The sequence below is a fragment of the Bubalus bubalis genome, chromosome 14 (genome assembly GCF_019923935.1).
Source record: "Bubalus bubalis isolate 160015118507 breed Murrah chromosome 14, NDDB_SH_1, whole genome shotgun sequence".
Classification (NCBI taxonomy): Eukaryota; Metazoa; Chordata; class Mammalia; order Artiodactyla; family Bovidae; genus Bubalus; species Bubalus bubalis.
The window spans coordinates 31218320-31228491 of NC_059170.1; the positions used below are offsets into that span (position 1 = coordinate 31218320).

The 10172-nt window shown below is 43.5% G+C and overlaps 1 pseudogene; it reads left to right on the forward strand.

Moving 5' to 3' along the window:
• Positions 1-2976: 2976 nt before the first annotated feature.
• On the forward strand, positions 2977-4259 carry LOC102392460 (annotated as a pseudogene).
• Positions 4260-10172: the final 5913 nt, after the last annotated feature.

A 10172-nucleotide genomic window follows, 5' to 3' on the forward strand; every position in this document is an offset into this window, starting at 1 on the left:
ACCTGTTAATGAGGCTAAGCAGTGAGAGGCAGGATTGAAAAAAGCCACCCGAATGGCGCTTTGGTTCCTGCTCACTCTAACCCCATGCAGGAGGAGGAGGGATATTACGACAATGGGGCAGAAAGCTGCACAGCCTCACCCAAAGGTCAATGTGGATGAGGCTGCTGAATCAAAGGGTCCCAGTATCTGAAATAAATGGTATCAGTGAGGATGTTTGGAACAGAGCTTTAAATGAGCCCCAAAACATAACAAGTTTATTTGATTGAGCCCCACAGATGGCATTCAAATCCAAAGTGAACAAAAATCTTTGCTTCTGGCATAGATCTGCCCTTTGATGCTGTGTTCCCCATCCCTCACTCCCATCCACACACCATATTCAGCTGCTTTGATGAAAAAGCGAAGTATGCTGAGAACTTCATGGAACTGAGGACCTCAAATGCTTACAGCTCTGTAGGACTCAATGTCCGTGTCACCATCTTACCCTGTCCTGTGGATGAATGCAGGCAGAGGTGGCTGAAGTCACCAACGGATGCCATGTGAAGTGGGGGCAAAATGGTCCTGGGCTTGGGTTCTCTCTGGACTGATGCTGGAGATTTACGAGGAAGGAGGCAGTGGCACACCAACCCTGAAATCAGAGGCAAGAGAAAATGAAAGTCTTCCAGCTTCCCAGCCTCCTGCCATGAGCTAGCATCCCCCACCACCCAGCACTCCCTGCTCTCCCTTCAGGAATACCATGATCTCCTAAAGCTGTTGTGATAGCTCCTGGCCCATACATACTAAACTCCTTAGTCTGTTTTCCCATAAGGTGAAAATATCTGTTGCATTTCTTTTTTAAATTTTTAAAAATTAATTTGTCCTATTATTTTTATTTGTGGCTGTTGCTGTGCCCAGGTTTCTCTAGTTATTGTGAGTAGGGGCTACTCTCTAGTTTCAGTGTTCAAGCTTCTCACTGTGGATTGTGGTGGCTTCTCTTGTTGGGGAGCACAGGCTCCAGAGTGTAGGCTCAGTAGTTGTGGCACACAGGCTTAGTTGCTCCTAGGCATGTGGGATCTTCCCAGACAAGAAATCAAACCCTGCATTGGCAGGCAGATTCTCAGCCACTGAACCACCAAGGAAGTCCTTATTGCATTTCTATACCCTAACAATGAACACTCAGAAAGAGAGAAATGAAAAAATAAACCTATTTACAATTGCATCGAAAATAATAAAATACCTAGGCATATATCTAACTAAGGAGGTAAAAGACTTGTTCTCAGAAAACTATAAATCACTGATGAAAGAAATTGAAGATAAGACAAACAGATGGAAAGATATACCATGTTTATGTATTGGAAGAATTAATATTGTTAAAATGACCATACTACCCAACACAGTCTACAGATGCAGTGCAGGACCTGACAAAATACCAATGACATTTTTCACAGAATTAGAAAAAATAATTCTAAAGTCTGCATGGAAACACAAAAGATGCCAGATAGCCAAAATCTTGAGAAAGAAAAGCTAGTGTCATCAAAATAGCTTGATACCAGCACAAAAACAGACATTCTGATCAATGCAACAGAGTAGAGAGCCCAGAAATGAACCCACACTTATATGGGCAGTTAATCTACCACAAAAGAGATAAGAATATACAATGCAGGAAGGCTCTTCAATAAATGGTATGATAGAAATGGACAGCTACATCCAAAAGAGTCAAACAGGACTACTCTCTCACACCATGCACTAAGATAAATTCAAAATGGATTAAAGACTTAAATATAAGACCTGAAACCATAAAACTTCTAGAAGGAAACGTAGGCAGTACACTGTTTGACATAGGCCATACTAATATTTGGGGGGATATTTTTCCTCAGGTGAGGGAAACAGAAGCAAAAACAAACATTTAGGACTACATCAAACTAAGAAACTTTTGCACAGAGAAGGAAAATGTCAACAAAACAAAAAGGTCAGCTACTGGATAGGAGAGAATATTTGCTCAACATCACTTAATCATCAGGGAAATGCAATTCAAAACCACAATGAGATATCACCTCACACCCATCAGAATGGCTACTATAGAAAAGACAACAAATAACCTTGTTGGCTAGGTTGTGGAGAAAAAGGAGCCCTGGTACACTGTTGTTGGGAATGTAAATTGGTGTAACCACTATGGAAACAGTACAGAGATTCCTTTAAAAATTAAAAATAGAACTACCATATAAACTATGAGAGTTGGACCATAAAGAAGGCTGAGCACTGAAGAACTGATACCTTTGAATTGTGATATTGGAAAAGACTCTTGAGATTCCCTTGGACTGCCAGGAGGTCAAACCAGTCAACCCTAAAGGAAATCAACCCTGAATACTCATCGAAAAGACTGATGCTAAAGCTGAAGCTCCAATACTTTGGCCACCTGATGCAAAGAGTCAGCTCATTAGAAAAGACCCTGATGTTGTGAAAGATTGAAGGTAGGAGGAGAAGGGGACGGCAGAGGATGAGATGGTTGGATGGCATCACTGATTCAATGAACATGAGTTTGAGCAAACTCTGAGAGATGGTGAAGGACAGGGAAGCCTGGCATGCTGCAGTCCATGGGATCACAAAGAATCAGACATGACTGAGTGACTGAATGACTGAACAACAAAAACCACATAAACTAGTAATTCTATCCTGGACATTTATCTGAAAGGAACAAAAACACTAGTTCAAAAAGACATATGTCCCCTTATGTACATTATAGCATTACTTACAATAGCCAAGATATGGAAGCAATCTAAGATTCCACTAATAGATGAATGGATAAATAAGATGTGGTATATGTAAGAAATGGAATATTATTCAGCCATAAAAAAGAATGAAATCTTGCAATTTGCAACAACATAGAGGGTATTATGCTAAAGTGAAATGTCAGACAGAGAAAGACAAATACTCGATGAATTCCCTTAAATATGGAATCTAAAAATCAAAACAAATGAACAAACATAACAAAACAGAAACAGAGTTACTGATACATAGAACAAACAGATGGTTGCCAGGAGGGGAGAGTAGAGGAGACAGAAAAGAAATAAGTGAGGGACATTAAGAGGTAAAAATTTCCAGTTGCAAAATAAATGAGTCAGGGGTATGAAATGTACAGTATGGAAGATATAGTTAATAACTCTGGCCTCCCAGAAATAGGCCTGGCAGAAGTGCAACCTTAAACCAAGGAGGCAGAGCTGAGACTGGGTTTAAATTTTTGAAATTAAAGTAGGTCTACATGTTAGGTCTTTTCTTGTAAGTAAATAGAATTAGGCGCTAGGTTTCTGAAAAGTTCATTGTTGAGGGCCTAAGAGATTTGGAACCATTTGCAGACCAATATGGTGAGTTCAGAGTCGATAACATCCTTCTCTAAACAGGAGATCATGAGTAACTTTCTGCCTGGGGGAGGGTGTTATGAACTTCTCATTGTTACAGGTAAAGGATTTGAGGACCTGATAACAGTGAATCTAACAAAGTACACACCAATGGGAGAGTATGTGACCGTACAAAGGATTAATCTAGAAGTTCGTTCCAATGAGATGGCGACATTCTTGCAGCGGGAGCTCCATGTCTCTAAGTTTCTCAGCCATCCCAATACCCTGCCATATCAAGCCACTTTTATTGCAGATAATGAGGTGTGGGTTGTCACATCATTCACAGCATATGGCTCTGCCAAGGATCTCATCTATACACACTTCGGTATGAATGAACTGGAAATTGCTTACAGTCTGCAGGGGGCGCTCAGGGTCCACGACACCCATCACATGGGATGCGTGCACAGGAGTCAAAACCAGCCACTTACATTCTGATCTTAACAGCAACTCAGCACAATCAGTCACTGGCAGTAGCAGCACAGTACTTTCTCAAGTGCTGAATCAAGGTTCTGCCTTGGCTCAGCTCATAAGTCCTCTGGCAGAATCTTCAGGTTTATGTTGCCAAATTTGACATTGCAGTGTGAGAATCACGGCCTGTGAAGTGGCTGATAGCCACGTCCCCTTTAAAGATATGCCCACCACCTAGATGCTGCTGGAGAAGCTGAACAGCACAGTGCCCTGCCTGTTGGACACCAGCATCAACCTCCCTGAGGAGCTGACCATGAGCCCCTCATACTCAGCAGCCAATTATGGCCTGAGTGACAACCTGGCCACCAGCACTCCCAGGACCTCCAACGGCGACTTGCCATCCCACCCTGATCACCATAACTTCTCACCCCATTTCCTCCACTTTGTGGAGCAGTGCATTTAGTGCAACCCAGATATAAGACCAAGTGCCAGCTCCCTCATGAACAATTCTTCCTTTAAGCAGATCAAACGACATGCCTCAGAGGCTTTGCCTAAGTTTCTTCATCCTGTCACCCCCAAAACCAGTTTTGAAGGCCACTAGTCTCTGCCACTAGTCAGTGGAATCTTTGGCCTGGTACCAAACCTGGAAGAGCTGGAGGTGGACGACTGGGAGTGCTAAGCCTATGAAGAAGGTACACATTCTCCATCTGGGGCCGTGTGAGCTTCTGGGACCCTTCCAGAGGGTTGGCCACATTCCCACCCTCCTGGGGGGCAGATTGGGCAGAAAGGACATTGCTGCCACGAGAGCCTGCTGCTTGCTGACTAGGAAAGAAATTCCTAGAGAGAAACTTTATTGCTCCAGGGCTTTTGAGACACGAGGGAATCCCAACAACCAGGGATCAAGAGGGGCCAAAGAGCTGATATTCCTGGTCCTGCGAGCTCAAGTGACCTGACCTCTTCAGAAGGAAAAGACGCTGTTCTGGCCAAGGAGGACTGAAGTGCAAGCCCAGGTTTTGACTCATCCACCCAGGGAACTGTGTGACTTCTTCCCACTCTGGCTCTCCTATCAGCCTCGTTCCATTCTTCTCCCCTGCTCTCAGATCCTATAGGTCCGTGGAGGGGCAAGTAATAAGATACCCTCCCCTCAGAAAGGAAAGTGAAGTTGCTCAGTCGTGTCCAACTCTTTGTGACCCCATGGACTGTGACCTGCCAGGTTCCTCCATCCGTGGGATTTTCCAGGCAAGAACACTAGAGTGGGTTTCCATTTCCTTCTCCAGGTGATCTTCCCAACCCAGGGATCGAACCTGGGTCTCCCACATTGCAGGCAGACTCTTTATCACCTGAGCCGCCAGGGAAGCCTCCCTCCCTTTGGACAGCTCCTAGTGACTGAAGGGAAGGGTATTTTTTCTTTTTAAAGCAGTAGGTGAAGGCTAGGGCAGTCCATCCTCATCCTCCTTTTCGCTGGGGCCCTGACACCTAAAACCTTCCCTTGGTTCATCTGTAAAGCTCAGTCCTTTCCCAACAAGAGTCCATGTTACCGCCTTCTGCCAGCTGCCACGGTGCTTCTTCTAACGGCCATAATGTCTCGCCCAGAACAAATGAAAGCTTCCAAAGATTCCAAAAAGAAAACCTCTGTGATATCCTTACAAGGTGACATACTGTTACTAGACTTTTATTTGTGGTCATTTTAAATTTAAAAAAATATCAAGTCACTTTGTTGTATAACAGGAACTAACATACTGTTATAGGTCAATTATACTTCAAAAACAAACAAATTCATAGAAAAAGAGATCAAATTTGTGGTCACGAGGGGGTGGATAGAAGGCAAATTGCATGACAGTGATCAAAAGGTACAAACTTCCAGCAGTAAGGTAAATAAGTACTCAGGATGTATACACATTAAATATAATTAACACTATAATACGTTATATATGAAAGAGAATAAATTCTGAGAATTCTCATCACAAGGAAAAAATTTTCTACTTCTTTAATTTTGCATCTCTATGAGATGATGTGATAATCTTGTTGTGATAACCATTTCATGATGTATGCTTTACACCTTAAACTTATACAGCACCAAACATCAATTATTAATATATCTCAATGAAGGTACTAGAAAGAAAAATCACCCAATTTCAACTGATGGGCTATGAGCGAAGTTTAAAGTGGGGACAGGAAATTAAATTGACCCTACAATTTAATTGTAATTTAAATGACCCTGGGTCACGCATGCTGTGCTCAGCCACTTCAGTCGTGTCTGACTCTTTAGGACCCTATGGACTGCCTGCCGAGGTCTTCCATCCATGGAATTATCCAGGCAAGAATACTGGAGTGGGTTCCTAAGCCCTCCTCCAGGGGATCTTCCCAACAGAGGGATCCAACCTGCATCTCTTAAGTCTCCCGCATTGGCAGGAGGGTTCTTTACCACTAACGCTACCTGGGAAGCCCCACAGGTGGATCTTTGGAGGTCAGCTCAGTGTACTGTTGTTGGGGCTGCCACTGCTGGAAGTGTAATTAGTACTGAAGTTTGTACAGGTTTGTACTGTGAATGCCCATAAATGTCAGAGGGGATTCACTCATTCAGGGACTGCTATGTGTACAGAGTTGATTCCTGAATCCTCTAGACAACCCAGAAGAAAGCCCATAAGCTTCCAAGAAGAGAAAGGGAAATGGGAAAAAGTCCACTCGATGGCTGCGATTACTCAGAGGAGACCAGTTTCCTGCACAACAGCATCACCTTTCGGACATAGTCGGTACCTCCCTTTTGGCCTTTTTTTTTTTTTTCTTTTTGGCTGTGCCATGCAGCATGCGGAATCTTAGTTCCTCAACCAGGAATCGAATGAATCTGTGTCCCCTGCAATGAGACAGCGGAATCTTAACCACTTGACTGCCAGAGAAGTCTCTCTTTTTGAAACCTACTAATTTCTTACTTCCTGACCCACGCTCAGTCGTGTCCAACTCTTTGCAACCCGATGGACTGTAGCCCGCCAGGCACCTCTGTCCATGGGGATTCTCCAGGCAAAAATACTGCAATGGGTTGCTGTGCCCTCCTCCAGGGGATCTTCCCCTCCCAGGGGTGGAACCAAGGTCTCCCACATTGTAGGCAGACTCTTTACCATATAAGCCACCAGGGAAGCCCAACTGATCCATAGAGGTCTATGTGACTGGGGATGGGTAAACTTGGATCTGGGCTTCCCTGGTGGCTTAGATGGTAAAGAATCTGCCTGCAATATGAAAGGTACAGGTTTAATCCCTGGGCTGAGAAGAACCCGTGGAGAAGGAAATGGCAGCCCACTCCAGTATTCTTGCCTGGAGAATTCCATGGACAGAGGAGCCTGGCAAGCTACAGTCTATGGGGTCACAAAGAGCTGGACACAACTGAGTGACTAACACACACACACACAAATGTGGACTTGGTGGCTATTCATGGAAGGACAAAAAAGGCCTTGCTCAGACAGTTCAGTCACTCAGTCATGTCTGATTCTTGCTGACCCCATGGACTGCAGCACACCAGGCCTCCCTGCCCATCACCAACTCCCAGAGCTTGCTCAGACTCATGTCCATCGAGTCGGCAATGCCATCCAACCGTCTCATCCTCTGTCATCCTCTTCTCCTCCTGCCTTCAATCTTTCCCAGCATCAGGGTCTTTTCCAATGAGTCAGTCCTTCACATCAGGTGGCCAAAGTATTGAAGTTGCATTTCCTTTAGTATTGACTAGTTGGATCTCCTTGCAATCCAAGGACTCTCAAGAGTCTTCTCCAACACCACAGTTCAAAAGCATCAACTCTTCAGCGCTCAGCTTTCTTTATAGTCCAACTCTCACATCCATACTTGACTACTGGAAAGACCACAGCTTTGACTAGATGGACCTTTGTTTTGCAAAGCAATGTCTCTGCTTTTTAATATGCTGTCTAGATTGGTCATAGCTTTTCTTCCAAGGAGCAAGTGTCTTTTAATTTCATGGTTGTAGTCACCATCTGCAGTGATTTTAGAGCCCAAGAAAATAGTCTGTCACTGTTTCCATTATTTCCCCATTTATTTGCCATGAAGTGATGGGACCGGATGCCATGGTCTTAGTTTCTGAATGTTGAATTTTAAGCCAACTTTTTCACTCTTCTCTTTCACTTTCATCAAGAGGCTCTTTAGCTCCTCTTCACTTTCTTCCATAAAGGCAGTATTATCTGCGTATCTGAGGTTATTGATATTTCTCCTAGCAATCTTGATTCCAGCTTGTGCTTCAACCTGCCTGGCATTTTGCATGTATTCTGCATTTAAGTTAAATAAGCAGGGTGACAATATACAGCCTTGATGTACTCCTTTTCCAATTTGGGACCAGTCCGTTGTTTCCTGGCCGGTTCTAACTGTTGCTTCTTGACCTGCATACAGATTTCTCAGGAGGCAGGTAAGGTGGTCTGGTATTCCCATCTTTGGAAGAATTTTCCACAGTTTGTTTTTAGTCAAAGGCCTTGCTAGTCAAATGGAAATGCTATACAGCAAGTCCCCTACATACAAACCTTCATGTTGCAAACTTTCAAACATGCAAATATGCACTCCATGTACAATCAGGGGTCTGGTGTACACTGTCACATGCAGGTATCCTCTATGAGTGGCTGTGCCTTTGTGTACTTTACTGCACAGTACTGAATAGAGTACAGTAGGACAATATCTGTATTTCAAGGCCAGGGTGTCCAAAAGCAAATGTAAAATCAGCAGTGATGTAGCTGGTGCTGCTAAGAAGTGCCAAGCAATAACAAAGGAAACAAAAGTGAAAATAATTGAGAATGGAGCAAGGCAAAGAGATGGTAGACATTGCTAATTCTTATAACATGAATCATTCAACCACTGGCACAATCCTAAAGAACAGGAACAAGATCATGGAACATGTGAAGTCTGCTGTGCTAATGCTGTCAACAATAATACTGAAGAAGTGTGGAAGTGATGAAGGAAATGGAGAAACTTCTTGGTGTGTGGATGCAGGATAAGCATCTGTGTCGAGTCCTGCTCAGCTTAATGCTGATTCAAGAGAAAGCTAAAAGATTTTATGAAGATCTGGAGAAGAATCATGGTGAAGAATCATAGGGCACATCTATTCCTGCCAGCCATGACTGTTCTCACCAGTTCAAGGCTAGAGCCAACCATAAATAAGTAGCAAGGTAGCAAGTGCAGATATGGTAACTGCCTAGGAATTTCCTGAAACACTTTGAGAAATTACTGATGAAGGTACGTGTTTACCCGACCAGCTTTTAATGTGAATGAGACGGGACTGTCCTGGAAGAGGATGCCAGACTGAAGTTACATCAGTAAGGAAGGAGGAAAAGATGATGCCAGGCTCTAAAGCAGTAAAGGATAGGCTAACTCTGTTGTTTGGTGGCAATGCTGCTGGGGATATGAAGCTGAAGTTGCTCTTACTTCATCCTTCAGACAACTCAAGAGCACTTCCTATTGTGTGGAAGAGTAATGCCAAAGCCTAGGTTACACAGGTCATTTTTTCTGGACTGGTTTTTTCAGGACTTTATCCTATTTTCCGGGATATTATCCCTGGAGTACGGAAATATTACTTGGAGAAGGACATCCCATTCAACATTCTTTTGCTTCTCAACAATGCTCTGAGCCACCCCCATTCACGGCTGACTTTCATCCCAATGTTGAAGTAGTGCATCTGCCACTGAATACAGTGTGGCTCATCCAACCGAGCGACCAAGGAGTTATAGGGACTTTCAAGAAATATAATTTATGTCACACTTTTCATCAAGCAGTAAGGGTGAGTGATAAATGAGGAACAACTTTGTGACAATTTTGGAAGAACTATAGCATCTACAAGGCCATAAACAAAATCAACTTTGCTTAGCATGAGGTTACAACCATCACCATGACTGGGGTTTGGAAGAACCTTTGCACAAAGTTTGTTCACAATTTTTGTGGATTTGAGAAGGTGGATGAGGAGTCCAAAGAGGTCTTCAGCAACTTAGTGACCTTCAGCAAGAAGCTGGAGCTAGGTCTTCAAGAGGAGATGACTTCATTAAATTCCTTGTGTGCAACCTGAGGAGCTTGCTAATGAAGACCTGATGGAATCGGAGGCCTAAAGAAAAAATGAAGAGAGACGAGAGAAAGAAGAACTGAAGAACCAAAGAGATGCATGATGCAGGAAATGGCAAGGGGATTTTCTTTATTTGAAAAGACACTGTTAGTTTTTGAGGCACCTGACCCAAACGCAGAATGGTACATGAAGGTTCCAGCAGCCATTCAGAATGCAGTCCAGTGTTAAAGGGTCATCTATGAAGAGAAAAAAAAGAGCTACTACCCAGATATCCCTGGATCATTTTTTCAAGAGGGTAGATCGAACTGAATCCAGCAAAGAACCCAAACCTGTGCCATCGATATCAGGTGTGAGTG